The following is a 23,540-nucleotide window of genomic DNA, read 5'->3' on the forward strand; positions in this document are numbered from 1 at the left end:
CACGCTGCGCAGGAGCAGGGATCCGACCGTGAGCAGGCGAGATTCCTGCTCTCACGCGGCCGGCATTCCTGTGGGCGCAAACGACAGCAGGAAGATGGGGAAGAGTGAGTCAATTCCAGATGGTGGCAGTGTGTGGGCATGGGGACATGACGTGGCAGTGCGGAGGGCCTCCCTGGGCAGGGTGGTCAGGAGAGTCCTCTGAGTAGGTGACACCAGCGCTGAGGGGGGGGGGGGCAGGAGGGAGCAGGTCACAGGGTGAGCTGCGGGAAGAGCATCCCAGGAAGAGGAACAGCACGTGCAAAGGCCGGTGCAGGAGGACTCGGGGTACTGGAGGGGGAGCCAAGGCTGTGGCTGGGATGGAGGGAGTCGGCGGGGTGGGGGAGATGATTTGGGATGACCTGCAGGGCTATGTGACAGGATGAGGAAGTGGCACTGCTCCTCCTAGCGCAGCGGGAGCCCCTGAAACATCTCCTCGGGGCGACCCGATCTTGTCTGCGTCCTGAGCTCACTCTGGGTGCTCGGAGAGTAGTTCGCAGGGGCGGGAAGAGGAGTGGGAGCTGGAGGACCCGCCAGGTCTGTTGTAGTGACACAAGCAAGGACAGAGGGGCAGACTCGGGGACGGGAGCAGGGCGTGGAGAGGCGAGGACAGAAGGGGGACGTGTTCTTAGTTTAACAGATTCCATCCAGGCTGGAGGAAGAGGGAAGCCCGAGGCTGCCACGTGGGTCATTGGCACGAGGAACTGGGCGCTTGGTGGCACCACTCACTGGGAAGGGGACACTGGGTCTTTGGTGGTTTTGTTGAAAAGCTGCCAGATCTGAAAGCTGAGAGGCTCCAACAACTGAGCTGCGGGGCTGCCCCCGAAGGGCCCACGGTGCGGAGGGGCCCAGTTCGGGTCCCCAGCCCCAGCCGAGGACCGACCCCAGGCAGTGCAGTGCGGCTCGAGGCCCGGCATCTGGGGGTGCCGCACAGAGCCGAGCCAGGGTGTACGGAAGAGGCTGGGAGGAGCTGAGCGACCCTTCACGGGGCTCATCACAGGCCTTCCTGACGCCCCGGACCACAGGATGTGGAGTCGCCAGGGGATGGCGCTCGAACAGAATCCTTCCAGATTGCCCTGTGGACTTGAACCAGGCTGCTCTCTTGGCCCCAGCCCCCTCGTACACCGAGACTATAAACTGGAAATAAATTTAACTGCAGAAAAATGTCAGGATTTCAGACACTCGGCTTAATCAAGGCCACATTTTTCATTCATCTGGCAATTGTGATTCTCAGAAGACTCCGGGCCTCTCATTAGACACTGAGTCATCTTCTCGGTGCAATTTGAAGGAAAGAAAGAGAAAAGAAGAAAGAGAACGAAAGAAAAAACAAATAAGAGAGTGGTAGGAAAAAATGAGAAAGGAGAAAGAGGCTTTTCAACATCCAGATGAGACACATGGATCTCCTCAAATGTTCTCCTGACAGGATTTTAAACATTCAGCCACTTTGGTCCGTTTAAGGGTTTGAGACATTAGCACTCCTTGATGGATGCTGGGCTCAAGAGCATCCTCCTAAGAGCCACGCCTTTGTCTACATTTCCACGTGGGGGGCACTGGTAGCTTTCTCACATCGGCACCAGAAACTCGCTTTGGCCACACTAATCACCAGCATGAAACAACTCGGACGTGGGTGGCTCAGCACACACCCACCCGTGTCTCCCTCCCGGGCACTATGAAGCCAGAGCCGCTCTCAGCCTGCTCCCCGCGGGGGAAAGGAAAGCCTGTGAGCTGCAGAACTGTCCCAGGTCAGAGGTGGCCCTGCAGGGTGTCACTATGCCCTCAGTGCCTCCCACCAGCCCTTCTCCAAAGAGCCTCCTTAAGGAGCCAGTGCCTTTGTTTTCTGGCCTTCAGAGGACCTGCCCTGCACATAAATAGTGGTTTTGCCAGGAGGGTGGGACTGGCTGTCCCTGGTGAGTTCTGGTGGGTTCTGGAACGAGCCAGAGCAGGGGAACCTGGCAGAGCAAAGCTCAGCCTGGCCTGGTTGAGGGGTGCCCAGAGACCCCTCCCTCACCCTGCTGGGGCCGTGCCCACCAGCCCCAAGCAGCTACCCACCCTGTGCACCCCTCAGTCAGAGAGAGGCAGAGAATCAACGCTGCCTCCTCCTGCATGGCGCCACAAGGCAAGGGGTCCTCAAGATGCATTCTAGCAAAATCTAGGGAAAAAAGATGACTTCTGCATACGGGTCACAGGCCCATGTGGGATAATTGTACATGCTCCCAGACTAAAAAGACTTTAAACAAATATCTCTATTACTGATACCGCGGGGCTTCTCTTATTGTAACACGTACACAGTTACACAAAGCAGTGAGTCATTCTTCGCTGTAAGCAAAGTTCCAGCCTCAGTGAATTTTGTGCCAAAATCCTGCCTTGTCATTCTCTCATGACAGTCCTGGTCCTTGTGACTTTGGCTTATGAAAACCACTGGTTGGAAAGACAGAAATATGTGAAGGCCTTTTCCCTTAAGATATGCACACACATGTTGCCAAGATTCGTCTGTGTGCCTCTGGGTAAAAGCATATTTCACACGCTAGTGGAGGATATATTCACCGATGGAATCTACTTACGTAGCGGCCTTTGGGGAAACCGATATAAATTATTCTTTCCTTTTAAACAAATTTGTTTGAGTGTGACACAGCAAACTCTGAGGGAAATGAGCAAAGGCATGAACATATCTCTAAAACAGAAGGAAAATCACTGTTTTCTAAAGAAATATGTAAACAGTATGTAAGAGAATGCATAACAGAAATGTGTTTATAGATTCAGAATCTTGCCAAAACCCAAATAATTTTTAAGAAAATATTCAAAGTGTCTTGGTAACCTTGAACATATCACATGTTGAAATATCTTTTGTAGACAATGAGGCCATCCAGAAATGAAAGCCAGTATTTAAGAGGAGATAAAAAGTTAACTAGAGCTAACATTTTGAGCTCACAATGAGAGGGGAAAATGTGGACATGACAGGAAAGTGCACACCTAACAATACTATTCAAAGTTTCTAAAAAATTAAGATTTTTAATTTAATATATCTTTCTCTGCCAAACATTAACAATTATGCCCATTGAGTTTCTTTCATCGAAGTTTCCAAAGAATTAAGATTTTTAATTCTAATTTAATGTATTTTTTCTGCCAAACATTGACAACTATGCTCGTTGGGTTTCACTCTTTCCTTCTTTCTTTTTCTGTCTTTCAGTGTTAGGAAATGATAAATGGTGAGGAGGAAATGGGACCAGGCCTAGTGCAGCCTGTGAAGGTCCATGTTCACAGGAAGCCGCCAGTGGATTTACACGAAACCTGCGGTCCACCGTGATCCAAACAGAGGCCTGCAGAAGTGAAAACAACGCAAAGATGAAAGCCTAAATCACCAATCAAAAGACATTTTTTTAAATCAGCAAGGATGTCTTCTATGAGGTCATATAGCTGAAGTCCTCAGACAGTAGACTAGCACCTACCCGTGCATCTCACATCTTTTCTAGGTTGGTCTGTGGATTAATTAGGACTCTAGATTGCAAGTGACAGAAATCAAATCAAATGGCTCAAAAACTGAAGATGTACTCAATTACATCTTTAGGAAGTCCAAATTCAGGCATGGCTAAATCCAGGTTCCCAGACAGGCAGCATCTCTCCCCATCCTTGGGTCTGCCTTCCCCTCTGCGGGCTCCATTCCTGGGCAACCTCTCCTCGTGCCTGGCTGGCTCCCGGTGGATCCAGCAACCACAGTGAAACGTGAGTTTGTATCCCTCAGTTTCAAAGGAAGAATTGAGTCTCACTGGCTCTGGCTGGGCCCCTTGGCCATCTTTGAGCCAATCTCTGTGGCCAAAGGGGATAGAACATTCTGACAGCTCAGCCCTGAGCTAACGCGTGCTGCTGTAGGGAAGCCCCAGTCTCAGAAACCTAAAGCAGGACCTGGATCCTTGTAAGAGCTGCATCACAGGAAGGGGGAGGAGAGCACTTGCCAGTTTCCTATTATAGCAAGACGTCAGGCTTTCTTCTATACCCAACATGCCCAAGACCCCTCCAAGGTTTGCCCAGGGAGGAGGAATTATGTGACTCTTGGGTGAGGACAAAGTGTGAGCGGCAGAGGGGAGAGCAGACCTTCTGCTCACGGATCAGCGTCTTCATAGAGGCTGTTGGAAGGGCCCTGGCAACATGCATTTGGAAGATGTCACAGTATTTTTCCAGTAAAACATTTAAGATCTATAAAGAACTCACAATATTTGGCCAGCGGGGGAAATAACTAAGAATTGCTTTGCTCATTGGGGTTTTTAACTTGTAAAATATATGGCATGAAATTCTGTCAATTTTAGAGGGCTGGAGCCCTGGGCAGGGCCTCCCCCGAGCCACCTGCAGAAGCACAGGTGAAGGGTGGTTTCCCAGAGGAAAGCAGAGGGGCTGGCACTTGTGGAGCGGGGGATAGAGGCCAAGCAGGCAAGCAGCAGATGCCCACGCCAACTCTTTGAACATGTCACCTCGGTTCTCAGGCTCTCCTCTCCCTCTTGCTCCTTGGCACAGCCCCGGATCCATAGAGAGGCGGGGCGCTCCTTAGCGAGGTATGCGTCCTAAGGGAACCCACAATTCGACTGAGCCACACGTACTGGGTGGTGAGTGTGTGCTGGGTATCGTGCTCAGTAGTGGAGCGGTGCCGGGGAGTCAGGCCTGTTCTCTTCTCCACAAAGATCTCATAGCACAGTGGGGCAGACAGATCCACAACCAGATAGCTAAAATGTAACTTGATAAATAATAAAAAGATAATCAGGAAGTATTATTTGACTACTTAAATGATAGAGATGAATATGCATTTCTAGGGGGTCTTGGGTGACTCATCGCTTTGCACAATGTGGTTCCTGCCATCTCTCCAGCCCCATTCCTCCCAGTCCAGCCACGTTGGTCTTTAAGTTCCTTGCATGTGACAAGTTCCTTTGCACCCCAGAGCCTGTGCTCAGCTTGTTCCCCCCTTCTGAGATACCCTTTCTTCCATACCTTCAGCCCATCTTCCAGCCTTCCGAAACGAATTTTGGTTTAGATAGAAACAAGTTCTAAATTGAACCCACTACCATTGGAATTTCTGATGGTCTTTGGAGCAAAGGAAACTGACACAAGGATATATTCTGACATGATCACACACTCTTTTTCTTTTATAGGACCACTTGGGTTTTCCAGTTATATTTCTCCCATCCCCCTTACAGGCTGCCTGCTTATATTGGACAGCACAATACATGGTGGAGCTTTGTAATAACCTTCAATTATTCTACCTTATGAAGAGAAGGAACAATAATGGATGCATGAGTGTTAACAGAGGTGAATGTCGCCCCTCTCTTTTGATTTGGCCTCAGAAATCCTGTGATAATATGGCAGGATTTGGATTGACTCAAATTGCACCATATCTGAATGGCCTCATTTCAAAAAAAATATCCTCTGGGAATTCGTATTTGTTTTCTCTGCAGGTGATTCATTTTTCTCCCATCACTTTGAACATATAAACTTCAGAACATGTCAAGCATGGCATCAATTCATTTCAAAGTATTCACCATTAACTAGGGCCATTTTCAAGCCCAAAATCTTGCCCTTTCCCAAAAGTAGCCATTTTTTATAATAAAGAGCAATTAGAATACTTAAAAACTTGACTGATTTAGAAATTATTTCCAAGAAATTCATGGGTTGATTTACTGACAATTTGGGTATTTTTGCTTTACAAAAGCATTTTCCTACATCCTCCTACTCAGAATGACAGTCGTTGATGTGGATTGCGGGTAAAACGATGCTGATGAAGATGATGGTGATGCTGCTGATGGTGGAGGTGGCGATGACGGAGGTGATGGTGATGTTGGTGATGATGATGATGGTGGTGGTGATGAGAGTGATGATCATACTTACGATGGGGGAGGTGGTAGCACCCCACACATTGGGAAACGCTGGTTGAAGATGGAAAGTATTAGCTGTGGGTAGATCACTAACAGATACAAAACATTCTTTCACATTTGGATTCCCTAGTGCATCTGGAAACAATTTTAACGTCTTTGCAGTGTTCATGGGGAACCCCCTAAGATTCTAATTTGAGAACCTTAACCATCCAGAAACATCTGAACCCGGATGGATCCTGCCAGCCCAGCAGTGGACGTCACGTCACTGGGTCAGGGTCTCCTTGAAAGGTGCTTCAAAAGTGGTTGCCATGGAGATCTCTAGAACTCATCATCCCCGTCCAAAGGGAATCACTAGGGAATGCTGAGTTGGGTCAACTGTGAAATTATTAATATTTGGGGAACAAAGTCCCTGTCTGAGGGCACACGATGTAGGTGAATTCCCTTCTTGAAAAGATGAGCCCTTCTTAATCTGCCCTCAGTGGGCATTGATTCCTGAGGAGCCTGTCACATCGTGAGCAGACAGAAATCTTCAGAGGCATCTCAGGCTGGGCTCTTCCGGTGGAGGTCTGCTCTGGCCACCTGCGAGAGACCGCAGGACCCGTGACCATCACGCTCGCATCTAACGCAGACCAGCCACATTCACAAGTCACCCCCGTGCGCCAGGCCACTCATTGGACAGTGACCTACTTTCGCATGGATGACCAGAAGGAAGATGTAGATGAGGAATCAGCTCACCTGCGAGCCACCGCACCCCCTTTTCCTTTTCTTTTCTTCCAAAATAAGTAAATAATTCATGCAGCAGTCTCACCCTCATCTATAGCAAGAAAGACTGGCACAGATATGAATATATTAATCAGCCTCCGCTCGCAGACTCACTCCCTTCTTTAGTCAGAGCCTTTAATTTGGGTGCTGTGATTTTCAAAGTCAGTGGAATGCTAAATAGAAGCATGTCAGCTGGTATCGAATGCATCCCCAAAATAACATCGCTGAGAATGGATCCTTTGATAAAATACTCCTAAAGAGTTTCAAGATACGTAATAGTTTGGTTTTAAAAATAAATAAATAAAACAAACTTGTCAGAATTTTCCTCCAGGTCCCAGCTTTACAAAGATGATTTTCATCCCAGAAGGATTTTGAGGTTGCAAAATGTGTTTACCTCTCACCCTCCCCCTGCACGGAATTGTCTCTTTTTCATTTTACAGTTAATTTTAAACCTGAGATGGATGACTTCTTTAGTGCTGAGTCACTGGAATAGAAATGGCCTCGTTTTCAGTTACATGTGGGCAAAATGGGCGTCTGGAACTAGAATGTGAGCAACACGGCTTATCCCTTAAGAGACGAAAGCCAACAAACCCTTCCGGCCAAAAGATTCTCTGATGCTCTCCAAGAATGGTCTTTCTCTTGTAAGTTTTTCCTGGCAATAGGAAAAGGGAGTTTTTTTTTTTTCTTTTTAAATTAAGTATGTTTATCTTTCCAGCTAGACTACGTGATCTGAATTTAGGCTCTCATTCTTAATTGTCTCAGCGCTGTCCACTCTCCCTCACATCCGAGAACAAGTCCTCAGTAAATTCTTACTGCCAGTTTGATTAATGACTCTAAGAATCAGGGGATGACAGATCTTGGTGTGAGCTGTGATAGTTGAAAAAGAAGAAAAAGCCTTACTTTCATACAGGCTAGATTGTACCCCCGCCAAATTCATATGTGAAGCCACAGCCCCCAGTACCTGGGAATGTGACTGTCTTTGGAGACTGGGTCTGTACAGAGGTGATTAATGTTAAATGAGGTCGTTAGTCCAATAATGACCAATATGACTATCATATTTAAAGAAGAGATCGGGACACTGACATGAACAGAAGACGCAGGAAGATGGCCATCTGCAAGCCAAGGAGAAAGGCTTCAGATGAAACCACCCTGCTTAAAAATCTCGACTGCTAGCCCCCAGAACACTGAGGAAATAAATTTCTGTTGTTGAAGCTACTCGGTCTGTAGTAATTGGTCACAGCAGCCCTAGCAAACTAATATAATAGCTGTCTTCCCTTTCTCTGGGGTTCCATCTGGGAGAGCTGATATTGTTTATATGCATGCATGGAGCCCATGAGTGAAATATGACATGTTTTTATATCAAAGTCAAGGGTGAGAGACATTTGAACTTGAGCTTAAGCATTCAATTTATAGCTGGCCAGATAGAGCTTCTGTAAATTGCATTGTCCCCAAAGAGTTCCAAATGATTGATAATCTCCACTAGTGAGAAAAGTAAGTGGCCTTCCTATATTACTATTTGATATACCCCCACTCCAACTCCCACCAAAAAGATAACAGGCATTCAGATCGTATCTCAAAAACTAATCTGAGCAGAAATGTCAAGCCCCAGGGGGCTGCCTGTCTATTAGGCAGTGCGCCCACAGGGACCAGGTACTTGTCAACTTCCTTCTGCTGGTTATATAAACCTGATGATAAGAGGGTATACATTGAGGGGGAAATTTTATATATTAAAAATTTTAAAAATATAATAATCCATGTTTAATGCATGCTGAGCAGGTGCCCACTCAATGTTCCTAAATCACAGCTTCCCTTTTTCCACCTCCCTGTACAGGAACCTCCAGATCCCCTCAAATCCCCACTCTCTGTGCTGGGAGGACTGTGATCCAAGCCAAATGTCACGATCGATTCTCGTTGAAATTCGGAAGCGATTTAACGAGTTGGAGGCATCTGGGCAAATGTGGGTGTTCCTCTCAAGTCCACATTCATTAGGGAATTGCAAATTAAAACAACAATGAGATACTGCTAACCACCTATTAAAATGGAGAAAATCCAAAATTGTGACACCAAATTTGAGGAGGATATAGAGCAATAGGAACTCTAATTTATGGTTGGAACGCAAAATGGCACAGACCGTAGAAGACGATTTGGCAGTTTCTTACAAAACTAAACATACTCTTACCATATGATCCAGCAATCGTGTTCCTTGGTATTTACCCAAATGAGTTAAAAACTTATGCTCACAAAAATACCTGCATATAGATATTTATAGAAGCTTTATTCATAATGGCCCCAACTTGAAAGCAACTAAGATGTCCTCCTGTACATGAATGGATAAACAAACTCTCTACAAAAAAAAAAAAAAATTAGGTAAATCCAGATAATAGAATATTATTCAGCACTAAAAAAATGAACTATCAAGCCATGGAAAGACATGGAGGAAACATAAATGCATATTACTAAGCAAAGGAAGCAAGTCTGAAACGACTACATACTGTATGATTCCAACTATATGGTGTTCTAGAAAAGGCAAAACTACGACAATAGATTAAAAGATCAGTGGTTGCCAGGGACTGGGGAGAGGGAAGGATGAACAGGTGGAGCTCAGTGGATTTTTAGGGCAGTGAAAATACTCTGTATGATACTATAATGGTGAATATATGTCATTTTACATTTGTTCAAACCCATAAAATGTGCAATACCGAGTGAACTCTAAAGAAAACTATGGACTTTGGGTAACAGTGATGCGTCAGTGTAGGTTCACCTATTGTGATAAATGTATCACTCTGGTGTGGGCTGTTGACAGTCAGGGAAGATGTACAGGTGTGGGGGCAGGGATAGGCGGGAATCTCAGTGCCTTCTGCTCATTTTGCTGTTAACCTAAAACTTCTCTAAAAAATAAGGTCTATTGGCCGGGCGCTGTGGCTCACGCCTGTAATCCTAGCTCTTGGGAGGCCGAGGCGGGCGGATTGCTCAAGGTCAGGAGTTCAAAACCAGCCTGAGCAAGAGCAAGACCCCGTCTCTACTATAAACAGAAAGAAATTAATTGGCCAACTGATATATATATATATAAAATTAGCCGGGCATAGTGGCACATGCCTGTAGTCCCAGCTACTCGGGAGGCTGAGGCAGAAGGATCACTCAAGCCCAGGAGTTTGAGGTTGCTGTGAGCTAGGCTGACGCCACGGCACTCACTCTAGCCTGGACAATAAAGTGAGACTCTGTCTCAAAAAAAAAAAAAAAAAAAAAATAAGGTCTATTAAAATTTAAAAAGTCCTGTCTTCACTCTGATTGGTCACATGCCCAGTTGTGAACCAATGCCAGTGGCAAATCGGGAAATCATATGTTCATTGGCTTAGCCCAGGGTCATGTGATCACCCTGAACCAATCACAGTGGTGAGGGGAAGGGTCCCGCTATAAACCCATCTTCAGATGACTAAACGTTTTCATGATGAAATATTTCTTCTTTCTCAGCCAGTTTGGATGATATAAACTTAAAAAGCAATTGACTCTGCTTCCAGGCCATCTTCCTGCAGTCCTGGGTTAACCAGGCTCAGACAATGCCTGGGAAACAGGCTGCAGGACCCGAAGAAAAAAATGGATGAAGAGGCCTGGCCTCCCCAGCTTCATGGTAACAGAGGAGGCAAAATGTACATGCTCACACATGGGTGCACACACAGGTATGTGCATGTACCCCAGTACATGTGCACTCATGTCCACTTACACATGCCCCATGCACATATACACATGCACACACATACACACACACCTGCCATGTGCTTGTCTTGAAAAGAGAGGTCTGGGGGACAATCTACTTCCTGGAGACCCCCACCCCCACTTTCTACCCACAACACATTGTAATGGCTCCACCTCTGGTTGAGCTGCGGGGTGACAATTTGGGGTATGGATGAGTCCAGTTCTGAAAAGTAAAGTGTCTCTTTTTAAAAATGGGTTTTCTAAACTGATGGGCTTTTGCAGGATGCTGAGATGATGCCCAGAGAGAAAGTCATCTGTCAAAGGGGATTCCCTGACACAAGAAGGGCCCAGAAGTCAGGAAAAGCACAGGAAGGTCCCCAGACCGACAGGAGATAAGACCCTGTGCCGAGAGTGATGGGCGGGGCACCTCCAAAGGCCCCGTGCACCTTGAAGTCCTATGGGGACTCCAGCATTTAGGACTTGACATGCTATCTGGGCAGGTCTTCACTTTTGAAACCTGAAGAGAATGTTGAAGTACTTCTTCAACATCCCCTGACACTTTTTTTTTATTGTTTGTTGAGTAAATAGAGGCACAGAATGATGGATACTCTCCTTTTACAGTTTGAGGTCTTTTTGTACCTACAATTGCTTTGTCTCTAAACTCAAAACTGCCCTTTACAAAGAAAATTACTAAGCCCCATAATCAGGGCTTTTCAAACTCTAACTCAGCTCCCCTTGCAGAGCCAGCTGCACTTGAACTTGAGAATGGTTTCAGAGAGCTGTGGACACCTGGTGCCAAATGAGAAGGTAACAAGTGTTTCTCTGTTCATCTGAGTTGTCTGATCTCTCCAGTGAAGAGATGAGACTGCTGAAAGCCGCATTTATCAGTGAGGTGGGCGTAGCATTCAATCCCATTTCAAGGAGTTTTTTGTCGTTTTGTTGCCTGTGTAAAGTGATTTTCTGGTGCCATTCTGTTAGTCCTCTCGCTCCCTGCCTGGAAGGTGATGTAGAAGTACTTGCACTCCCAGCGGGAGAAGTGACCCTTGGTAAAAGAAACCCCCAGCTCAGGATTAAGCAGTTCCAAGCTTGGGCTCTGAAAGTCACCGCAGGCTGTAGCATGAATAGCATCCAAACAGCACTAGAGGAGAATGTGCCTGCAGTTTTCAAAGCTCTAAACCTTTTTGCTTCTCCAGAGAAAATCATTCTCATCTTATAAGTCTCAGAGCCAGAGGCTGGTCCCACCCCTGGGGTAGTGGGCCTTGGTGGTCTGGATGGGGTCTGTGCCATTTGGGTGGCGGGTTAGTGCAGATGAGTGAGCACACTTGCACACAGAGATACCGACTTTCAACTCTTCATAGGGGACCTCACAGGCTGGCCACTGTGCTGCACTTGCATATTTCAGAATGCTTTCTAGAAAGTCTTTTGATCATTGTCCTAATACCACTCATGTCAACCAATACTTCAAAAACACTGTTGCAAAGGTACCATTTCAGGACAATATGCTCAGGGTAAATGCTATGTCCCAGCTTCCCTACCCCCGCCTACAGCTCCACTTCCCACCACTACTGGGTCACAGCCCCCAGGGGAACATGGCTAAATACCCAAGGATCTCCCCACTGATGAATTCTAAAGCATTTCAGGATTGTGTGGAAGTCAAGAGGACAACTGTCCTATTCCCTGTGGGCTACAGGCAATCTTCCTCCTTGTCCCCTAACCCATTTGTAGTTAACAGAGTTGCCGATTGTCAGAAAATATGCGGCCCCTCTGGGACCAGCCCATAGCACTTTCCCATGCTGGGTGCCATTCATCAAGCTGCATTTGGTCTCTCTGGGGTGTCACGTCCAAGTTGGCTTGCTGCTTCTTCAGTTATATCCCCGAAACAAATTTCCTTAAACTGACTCTGCAGAATCCCATTCCAGAACTTGTCATCATTTCTAATGAATATAAATTTCCATGACAATTTTTTAAATTGGCCACCAGCATTATGAGTTCCCAGCAGCCACAGTATAAATTTCACAGGTTTCCAAACCTGCATATATCGTAACTGAAAAGATCAGAACTTAAAATCAAGAAAATGGAATCATCAGGCTCTCTAACACTTAAAGAAGCATTTAATCTGGGTAATCGACGTACAGCAATAATAGCACTTTTATATTCAATTTATGATATTCTCTTGTAAGGACACTCAATTAAAAACCTATTGATTGATCAAACATTTAACCATTTGAAAAGTATTTTTCTAACAACTTTTGCGTAACACCGTTAGGTGTGATGAAGTTACAAAGAATCAGAACGCAATTCAATTAAATGAGACAGATAATGATGAGCTCCTGCCATGCACCAACAACTCTGCTAGATTCTGAGATCCAGCAGTGAGCAAAATGCAGATCTTATCACTGTCGGAATGACTGAGTAAAGTTAATGCATCTACTAAATTACTAGCTCTAATTTAATGAAGGCCTTGTGCTAAATAGCAGATGAGTTAACGTTGGACAGAAGCGAAGGATGGGAAACGCCTGCATTTCCTACAGGTGACACACTGCATGGAGAACGTGGCCCCTCAAGAGGACTATGGGCCATGATATCCTGTGAAAATCGTAGCTGATGGTGCTGCCAATGGACTCAGACCCCTCAGGACAAAGCCAGCTCTGCCCCCTACTTGCTTTGAATGTACATAGGACATTGGAACACTCTGTGCTGCAGTCACAGTGGCTGCTCTCCTGGCTGGTGACAGTGTGTTAGTGAAGGCAAGAGGCAGCTCTGAAAAGTTAAATAAACACTACTATGTAATTAAGTTGCTATGGCAGTAAATCTTAGTGCCTCAGGGTCAGAAAAGGAGTGGCTCTCAACCAGAGGCCATTTTTCGCTCCAGAGTGCAGTCACAGTTTTGGTTGTCACAACTGGGTTGGAGTGTTACTGGCAACTACTGAGTAGAGTCCTGCGATGCACAGGACAGCCCGACAACAGAGTCAACCCGCTCAAAATGTCAATAGTGCCAAGACTGAGAAACCTTGAAACGGTGCAACAGCAATGGCTGGTGCTTACTGGGGGAGGGGAGTGGCTTACCTGGGTCTTGAAGGACGATGAAAGTCGAGGGGCAGACAGGGAGAGGAGCCTTCCAGGAGGGATCCCAGCACAAGCAAGGACGAGGAGGGAGGGATGTTTGGGTGGGGGCAGGCTGGCTGGGCTGGAGGGGCGTGGTGCAGGTAGGATTCTGGGAGGGCATGTGAGGTTGCTCTGCTGGCGTGCTCTTCTTCTTCCGACGACAGGTCCTCAGGCGTCCACTGAGAGACTCCCCGTTCCTGCCACTGTGGTGCACAAGGGACTTTCAGTCAAACTGCAACCCCCTCCCCAGTGCAGGGGTTAACATGCGGCCAAGACAGCAGTCCTTTCCTCCCCTGCGGATCTGAACCGTGGACAGTGACACGAGGCCCACAGGCTGGAGTGGAACCGCCATGATGGCGGCTCAGGGACCCAGGAGCTGCCCTGATGGCGCCCAGCCCCTGAATCTGCCTCCTCACGTTTAATCTTCCTACATTCCCTTCCCATACATTTCTTCAAAAACACTAACTCAAGGAATCCGGAGTGGGTCTCCGAGCGCGCACTCGAAGGTGGGCAGGGTCCGTGCCTGCATCTTTCTCTGCCTTCCTGCTCCGCCGTCTAGCGCCGGGCCCTGACTGTGGGGAGCCGGGCCGGCCAAGCAGGCGGACAGCCCCGCGAGTGGAGGGCCGCGCTGTGTCGCGCTCTGATGGCAGAGAGGGTGGGGGGACACAGCCAGGTTCGGGGCAGACGCTGAGGACCGTTCTCCCTTCTTCCCTGACGACACAGCGCGGCCCTTCCGCTCCCTCAGGCAGAAAACAACCCGCTGGGGGAAGGAGCCTGTCCGAGGCCCAAGGGGAGCAACGTGATTGGTCAATGGTTCAAGAGCCAATCACGGTAATCCTCATTCCCTTTGCTTGTGATTGGTTTAAGAGTAGGCGTGGCATCAAGATCCAGCCAATGGGACCTAAGGGACAGCCACTGGAGGCTTCTGGGGAAGATTTCCCCTCCATACAGGAGGACAACGGTCCCGCTCTCCTTCCTCCTCTGCTTGGTCGCGGTTGGCGACGCTCGCGCCATGGCAGCCGGCTTGAACCCGGGGTGAGGCCAGAGCACCTCAGAGGTGCGGAGACCGAGGTCTGACGTCCTGGAGCTACCGAGTAAACCACAGTGAGTTGCCTTTTCACGGCTTCTTGTTAAACGAGTTAACACGTGTCTTTTCCAACTTACGTTGTTGCCTCTGAAACTTTACTGAGCGCGTGAGTCACCCGGGTTCCTCGTGGGAAATGCTTGTTCTTATTGGGTAGGTCTAAGGTAGAACCTAAGATTCCAAACTTCTAACAAACCGTTGGTGCTGGCCTTGCTGATCCGTGGACCCCACGTTGGGCAGCAAGGGCAGAAGCCACTTCTAGCTGATAGTCTGTCACTTGCTGCCTAAAGCATCCTGACTCGTGACCATTTGCCCACTGGATGGAGCCCAGAGTCTCATCTTCCCACCAATCAGGTACCGCCTCCTCCAGGTGTGGGCGGGGCCAAGAGACAAGTATCTGGGGGAGGAGGGGAGGGTCCTCCTTCCAAAAGGCAAGAATGCTTCCCCGTGTGGTGAGCCGGGTGACACAGAAGGACTGGGATGGAGGTAGAGCCAGATGACAGGGACAGATGCTGATTTGGGGCTGTTCTGGGTCTTCTGTTGCCACTTTATGGTCTGTTTATGAAACCCAGATGTTCTCTCAGTGAAGGCAATTCTGCCATGTTTATTTCCTTTTCGAGAAAGAAGCCACAAAACACAAATTGCCGTCTATTGCCCAATCTTTTCCAATTCACAGGCATATCTCCCTTTGCTACATCTTGGAAGGTATTTCAAGCCTGCTAGAATTTTTCTCCAAGAAGATGACTCAGTCACTGCAACTGGCTGACTCTGTGAGCTGCAGGGAGGCCTGGGGTGCCTTCCTGGAAATCTGGGATTCCATGTGGCCCGCTCAGACCCGACTCCTCCATGGCATCCAGAGCTTCAGGCTGCCCTTCTAGGGAAGTTGAGAGGTGGTGGGGAATATTTCAAATGGCTCTGCCACTCCTGTGCTGTGTGACTTTAGGTGAATGACTTGACATCTCTGAAAACCAGCTTCCTCCTTGGTGAATGGCAGAAGTTGGGGCAGGTGATTTCTTAGGGTCCTGCCTGCTATAAGCATCCCATGGTCCCAGAATTCTCAGAAACAGTAATTAGTTTAGGTCAATGCTCTCCATCTTGGCTGCACACTTGAGTCACCTGAGGGGCATTAAGGAGACTGATGCCTGGTGCTGCGGCCACAGGTCCTGAGGTGCTACAGCTGGGATCCGGCTTGGGAATCAGGAGTTTTTAAACCGACCCAGGTGTTAGCAACACACAGCCAGAGTGAAGCCCTGCAGGGCCAGACTTGATGTTATGGAAGAAGAAACTGAGCTCACATCTCTGGTCAGCCACCTGCGGGATCCAAACGGCTCCTCCTTGTAGGTGTGGGGACCTTGCAGCCACCCTCTGCAGTTGGACACATCTCCTCGGACCTGGAGAACATCACCTCTTTCTGTTCTTCAGGAATCTCCTCCCCCCCACCCCACCCCCAATGAGCTAAGTCTTTCTCAAGTAGCTCCTGCCTCTGTCCTATGAAAGTACCTGCCATGAGGCGATGCCATACCTGGCACCTCCCTGAGCCAGGGAGGAAGGATAGAAATGTGGGCAGAGACACTTGGAACTCAGAGTCCCCCTGTCACCCTGCCCCCTACACGAAGCACCTTACACCGAGCTTGACGCAGGACAAGGGAACCTGCTGTGACTACACTGGGATGATGAGAAAGTCAAGAGAACAGAGGAGGAAAAACAGCACAACTGTAAATAAACATCACCCCTGGGAGTTCATGCATGTTGGGAAATGCTCCCTGCAACCCAGAGTGGGTTTCGTGCCTCAGGATCACTGGAGGCTTTTCTCAAAGCTTCTTTTCAAAGTCATGCTGACCTGGGGCGTTTCCCACCCCCAGGCCCAGGAGAGCCGGAAGCTGGGGCCACCAGAGACGCTTCTTCATCCTTCTCTGTGCTCCACGCAAGATGGACAGTGGCCCTTCCTGACGAGGATCTCCAGGCTCTGGAGGCTCCCTGGGGAAAGAACCCCAAGGGGTAGCAGCTTCCTGAGCCCTGCGCTGGAGGCCTCTCTGGGGCCCACTTTCCTGGGCAGATGTGCTCCTTGGCCACTGCCCATCTTGCTCCCAGAATCCCAGGATCGTCCTCCTTTCCCGGCACAGTTACACGCAGGGCCTTGACTGTGCCACGTTGTTTCCCCTCTGGCCACGCTGCCGCTTTGCTGCAACCCCCTTCCCAACTTCATCCCACTGAGCAACCCGGGATCTGTGCAGAGGACGCACCGCAGAGCTGCCCCAACACGGGAGAGCTGGGTGTCTACACCCCAGCCCTTGGCCCCGTCCCCCAGCCTCTCCATGCCAGCCCAGAGAGCTGCTTCCCTGTCCTTGGATGGCATTTCCAGGACAAGCAAATGCCTGGGCCCCATGTGACCATCCTCCTGGGGTGCTTCTTCTGATGGGGACCCTACCCCCCTGAATTTCCACCCAAACTCCTGTCCCCTGGGTGAAAGCTGGAGCAGGGCTTCCTCGAACTCTAGCAAGCTTCAGAACCCCCTGGAGGGCTTGTGACAACTCCCACGGCCGGGCCCCCTCAGGGGTTCCAATTCAGTGGGTCTTCGTAAAACCATGGAGCTGCCATTTCTGGCAGTGCCCCAGGGGACACTGATGTTGCTGGTCCTGGAGCCACACCCTGAGAACCACAGCTCTCCACCAGAGCCTGCCCACGTGAACACAGTTCTTCAGGCCACGGGTCTCCTTCTAACCACATCACTTGGAGCCCTCTCCCGGGTGCAGGGCCTCACAGTGTGTGGCCAACATGAAGGCCCCATTTCCTGTGACCTCACCTCCTCCTCAACCACACTGCTCCAGCCACACTGGTCACCTTGCTATCCCTCACCAAGGAGCACTGAGGTCTCTCCTGCCCCAGGGCCTTTGCACATGCTATGCCTGCTGTTTGGGTTGCTCCTCCCAGGGCTCACTCACCTCCTCAGAGAGGGCTCCCCGACCACCTATATGACCTTGCCCTTCACCTCTATTGTTCTTTATAGCAACTGTCACTTGCCACAGGCCACACAAGTCCTGGGTCAATAGCTGGTGTTTGTCCTCCAGCCTGGAAGGTAACCTCTGAGAGTGGGGACGTCCCTCCTGTGCCCTGTGACTGGCAGGAGCGGGTGCTCAGTAAACACCTGCTGGTGAAGGACTCAGAACAGAGCCCTTTCCCTCTGATCGCTAAGTCACCTTTATGTCGTATTCACAATTTTGAACGGTTTCAGTGTATTATCCACTCTTTTTTGACTCTCAGACCGCAGAGCCTCAGAGCACCGCTGGGTGATGGAACGAACTTTCAGACGCCGCAGATGCCCCAGGTCCGGGCTCCACACTGGGCCCTGCAGGAATGGAGCTCATTCATTTATTTTTCTTTTTTCTGGCTCTCAGCAAGCCAACGGCTCTCTTCTGGCTTTAATTTTCATCCATTTCAGTTGAAAAAAATTTCAAAACAAATGAAATGCACTTAAGAGAATGCATTGAGGAGTTAGCAGGCACCCGAAATGAATGGCCCATTTTGGGGTCTTTGTCATTATCAATTATTCATGGAGCCCTGATTATGGTCCTGGCGCCAGCAAGACAGTAAGAAGACAGGGTCTCTGCCCTGGGGCTTCCCAAGGAAGAAGGGAGAAGCTAAAAAATGTCCCAGCTGCAAAGACAATTACATGTCACACATCAAGGGAGCTCTATACTTTTATTATATTTTTACATTCAATAATCTTCATTTATTTTCTGATTTAAAAGGCAATAGAAAGTTTACAAAATATTCCTAGAAATGGAGAAAAAATAAAATCCAACTTTATCCAGTAGTTTTAATGCACGTATAAAAAGTCTACTTGGTTTGTAAAATCAGTATTTAGGTTGAATGTGTACTCTTCAGATCCTGCCTTGATTTTTAGTTCAAATTTTATCATGTACATTTCTTTATGCCAGAAAGCAGTCTCACAAAACACAAAATTTAATAGCTTAAAATATTTCACCTTACAGACATACAATAACTGGCTTCAACAGTCCTCTATTGCTGGACAATAGAGTTGTTATTTTGTTCTTTTTCTTTGTGGTTATTATAAATAACGCTGGCATGAACATCTTTAGTTTAGAAAGTCTTGAATCAGTCTTGTTATAATTTTAGTTTATGATTTGGAAGAGGGAAAACCTAATTCTAGGTTGATGAGACCAGGCACGTTCAGGGTGGTACAGCCCTAGACGCTAATTCTAAATTGAAACAAGACCCTCAGGCTTTCTTGTGGTCCTACATGAAGAGGTTAAGGGGGTGGGAAGGGTCTTATTGGGCCCAGTGTGCCGGAGGCTTCCACCAGGACTGAGCTCGGTTCCCAGTGGCGGCGCCCCTTGCCAAGTGCAAACCCCGCCAGGTACAGGCTCCGGCTGCACCTGACCTTCCAGCACCATGAAGCACTGAACGGTGGGAAATAGTAAAGAATTCAGTACAGATTAGTTTTCTTAAAAACAGGGCATCTCTTCATGTTCTTCTCTTCTCATTTTTTAGCTCAGCATCATAGGGAGTGTGTTCTAGGGCAGGTCCACAGGGTCCTGAGCTCCACCTGAGGACAGGAGCTCCACTGAGGCACGGACCAGCCTCTGGTCCACCCTTCTCTGCCGTGAACGTGTGGAGGAAACACGGGGCCTCCTGAAAGTCACTAAGTGAGCAGAGCACCTCGTGGGGGACTTTCTCTCTGCCATTGTCTTATACCAGACAGAACAACTGTGGAAAATTGGACGTCACCAGTTTAAAGTGGATGTGTCAACTAAGCTCTTTGGTCTAAGAAACCAGCTCATATAGTTTCAGCTCATTTTGATTTAATATAAAAGCTCAAACTTTGGGCCTGATGCTTAAAACTGAATATTTATTTAAAGCAGCTGAAATGACCATATAATTACCCGCTGCCGCCGTGTGTAAACAATGTGTTTTGTAGAGAGATTAATTGAATGGCTATTCCAGCTGTGGCTCCGTGCACTGAGCACCAGTAGCCACAGAGCAGCCTGATTCTTCCAGATGCCTTTGCAACAGCTGTCAACAACTTTTACTAGTGTCTCTACGTTTTCACTCATTTCCACATAGTTCCCCCAATCAGATGGATCAGTTCTGTTTCCTCTTTTTCCTACTCACTTCCAGGCCCCGCCTCACTGAGTGTCTGACAGAGCCAGTGCGCAGGCGTTGGGTGCTTTCAGGCTAAGAATGAAGAAACCCTGGCACCCAGGCGTTGGGGGCTTTTAGGCTAAGAATGAAGAAACGCCCACAGAGCATCCCCTGACCCTGACAATTGTCCACTTCCAGCTGCTTAGATGAGCATCCTCACGGCTTCGGTGGCTCCCAGAGGGCAGCACAAAGCCCAGCGTGCTACCCTAGGCAGGGGGTTACCAAGACGTCAAAGCTTTCTGGCCCTTGTGGTTGGTTTAACAAACGTTCTGCTTAAGTCAACAAAGGTCAATTCAAACATGGTTCAGGTGAGATCATTTGCAGCCAAGTGAATTTTGGGGGCCCTTGTGGTTATGGGGTCTGCAGGGGAGATAGTGAAAAAGGAAAGTGCCAGAGAGAAGCAGCCAGCCCGGGAATCGGCACCACCCAGACTTCTTCACCTGGGCAGGTACGGCAGATGTGCAGTGAGAGAGAGTGAAAGAATGAGCGAGAGAATGAGCAAGAGAAACAGCAGAGAGCATGAGACAGCGAGGGAGAGACTGAGCATCTGCTTGGATGAGCCAGGAACCACCTGGACTGAGGAGACCACCAAAAAGTCAAGATGTGGGGTGTCTCTCTCCAGCCTCCCCAGGCCTCAGGGCCCTGGGTCCTGGCATGAGTGCTGACTACCATTGACTATCGTGGGTGGCACCAAGAGGTGTCCTGGGAAGATTTTAAGCCTCTGTCTATTTCCATCACACCCCAAATCCACCGAAATAAACCGTGATATGCTCTGCAAAAGCAGCAGTGCATAAGCTCCCTGAAGCCCCTTCTAGTTAAATTATACAGTTTCTTCCAGGTGGAAATTCTGTAGCTGTGTGAACTCAGGCTAGTTACATAACCTCTCTGAGCTTTGCTTTCCTCTTTGTCCAATGGTAATAACGACACTAATGTCCTAGGGAGTCATGAGCCATAAACTGAGACGACACAGCCCAGCCCAGGCAGTACCTCATGGGTGAAGCTCTCAGATGTGGGCAGTTATCGTCCCCTTCTCTCTTGATTCCCAATAGACTGGACAGAACTTTGCCCTCCCTCCCTCCTCTCCCAAAGATACCCAATGACAATGAGGCTGATGGTTCTTTAGTGAGAAATGCCACAAGAACAGTGATCAGAAAGGGACACAGTTGGATTCTCTCCAGCGAAGATGTCAGGGTGACCCAAAGTGGACACAGACCACCCTGCTGTCTTGGCACCAGCAAGATGCCACCTCTAGGTTTGAGAAATGCCCATGAAAGAAAGTTTGGAAAAGTAGAAAAGGAACGTAATGACAACCAAACAGGCTTTCTCTGTATTAAAGGGGCTTGATCAAACTTTGACCGTCTGATTAAAGAAAAACAGAACAAACAAGCAGCCAAAAGCTCTGCACACACACGGTGCTGGAGCTCCACTGAGCTAGACCCGAAAAGCCTGGGCTGCCCTTTGGGAACAGGGGCCAGCAGTACCCGGTGGGCAGCAACCCACTGTCCAATCTGAAGATCCTTGGGGCGCAGTGGAAAGCGTGGTGTGTTTTGGGGAAAAGACAGCACTGAGGGCATTGGATTTGGATCCCCCTGTGCACTGCAGTGGGTTGGGTCAGAAGGGTTTGTATCAGCACAGTTGATCACAGTTGTGCTGCATAACAACCACGCCCGACCTCAGTTGCAAACAACAGCATCTGTTTCTCATTCTCACGTCCACAGGTCTGCTGGGGTCATCGAGTCTGGGCTAGGCCTGGCCGTTCCTGGCTCCAAGCTGAGAGCTGGGTCCAGGTCTGCTGTGTCACATGCTTCTCCTCGTCCTTGGACAGTGACAACCATAGGCCTGCTCTCTCATGAGGGAGGCAGGAGCACAGAGGGCCAGGCCAGCTGTGCAAGCACCTTCCACCCTCCAGTGACATCATACCAGCTAATGCCCCATCGGCCAAAGCAAGTCACGTGACCAAACCCAGCAGTAACGGGACAAGGAGACGGACTCCACATCTAGAGGCAAAAGCTACACAGTCACGTGACAAAGGGCACGGATCCAGGGAAGGGAGGGGGAAGAACTGGGAACAATGACCCTCAGTACTACAACCTCCCTTAGGTTTCAACATCCCATCCAGGGTGTATTTCGAAGGAAAGAGAACCGTGGGCCGGGGATTAGAGCAAGTGACCTCTTCTCTCCCTGTTGAGGTTTCCACACCCTTAAAACAGGGCCAAGGCTGTGACATCGAATCCTGTCCTGTGAGTCTGTGACGAAGTTAAACAAGCCAATGCCAGAAAGTGCTCAGCAAGGCCGGGCGGGGGAAGAAGCTGATATTCACTGTTAGTGTTGCTGTGAACGCTCAAAGTCGTGGAAGTTTCCTTGAAAGTCTGATTAGAGAATCATTCCAACAATTAACGTTTTCTTTTATTTCCTTTTAATGTGAGAAAGAGCTGATTGTCTCAGGTGGAATGTCCCGTCTGGGGAGCACGCAGGAGAGGTGACGGGCTCTTCGGAGTCTCACAGCTGCGGGTTTGGTCCCATCCCTCCTCCCCACCTGCCTCTGAGCCTCAGTTCCGCATCTGTAGGATGGGTTGATCCCAGCCTCCCCTTGAAGGGTCAGGATGAAACGGAAAGGTTTCTACAGGGCTCCGCACAGGCCAGGCCCCAACGGGCAGTTACAGGCGGGGACAGAGCACTGACGGAGGAGTCGGGGCTGGCCCTCGGTCCTGCTGCTGGGGGTCCTGGAAAAGCCACTTTTCCTCCCTGAGCCCCACTGGCCCCGTGTGCTAGTGAGGGGCTGTGCCACTCAGGCCAGGGGAGTCCCTTGCGGCTCTCCAGAGTCCTCTTGCTCTGTGGTCCCTCTGTTGGCCCAGGTTCAGGGCAGGGCAGACACTGGGCTGGGCGAGGCTCCGACAGCGCCCAGGGGTGGCCTCGGTGGGGCCTATGCTTCTGCCCTGGAGGGACTGAGCTTCCCAGACGGGCTCACTCACTTTCCTTTCTTCACTGAGCACTTGACTGGCTCAGCCTGCGGTGGGCGTGTGATGGTCTCCCGCCGCAGGGGCCTCTTAGAGAACAAACAGCCGATGTTCCTTCAGCTCCTGCAGGCTGTCCTGTAGCTCCCTCCACTCCCACGGCCAGGCCTTCCTGACACTGTCCCCCAGAACCCACGGCCAGGCCTTCCTGACACTGTCCCCCAGAACCCACGGCCAGGCCTTCCTGACACTGTCCCCCAGAACCCACGGCCAGGCCTTCCTGACACTGTCCCCCAGAACCCACGGCCAGGCCTTCCTGACACTGTCCCCCAGAACCCACACCTCGATCCCCCCCCAGCATGTCCCTGCCCGAGCAGGGGGGCTCATGGCCCCCAGGTTTCTGCGTCCCTGAGGGTTGTCCCCATAAAAACCCTTCTTTTCCCAGGTCACAAGCCCACATCATAAAAAGCACAAACATAGAATAAACACCATGTACGTTGGGCACATAAAAAATATTCAAAAGAGGAATTTGTGTAACTTTTAACTATAAAAAATAACAATTTTATTATAACCATTTTAACTATAAAAATGTCTGTTGGGATTTATGGTTGATCGTGGGTCACGGCCTCTTCCAGTTCCTGGTTCAAAGCCACAAGAGACGGAGGCGAGAGTCCCATGGGGGCCAGGGACATGCCAGTGTCTCCGCGTGGGCTGCAGTGGAGAAGCCACTCGGCCACAGACGTGGACAGGTGTCCCTAGATGAGAAAGCCAACCCTGGCGAGGCTGAGGGGCCGCCTTGAGCTCTGCCGGACTACGGAGAAGGAAAGTTCTCTTCCAGCCTCTGCGCCCCAGCAGCTCCCGGCCCACCCGCCGCAGCTCCGCGCCTGT

General features: G+C 49.3%; 1 long non-coding RNA gene across 1 annotated transcript; it reads left to right on the forward strand.

Moving 5' to 3' along the window:
- The first annotated feature begins 14,360 nt into the window (after positions 1-14,360).
- On the forward strand, positions 14,361-22,091 carry LOC105859299 (uncharacterized). Its single transcript, XR_001148504.3, has 2 exons — positions 14,361-14,555; positions 21,417-22,091. It is a non-coding gene; the product is annotated as an uncharacterized LOC105859299 (long non-coding RNA).
- Positions 22,092-23,540: the final 1,449 nt, after the last annotated feature.

This window comes from Microcebus murinus, chromosome 16 (genome assembly GCF_040939455.1).
Source record: "Microcebus murinus isolate Inina chromosome 16, M.murinus_Inina_mat1.0, whole genome shotgun sequence".
Taxonomy (NCBI): Eukaryota; Metazoa; Chordata; class Mammalia; order Primates; family Cheirogaleidae; genus Microcebus; species Microcebus murinus.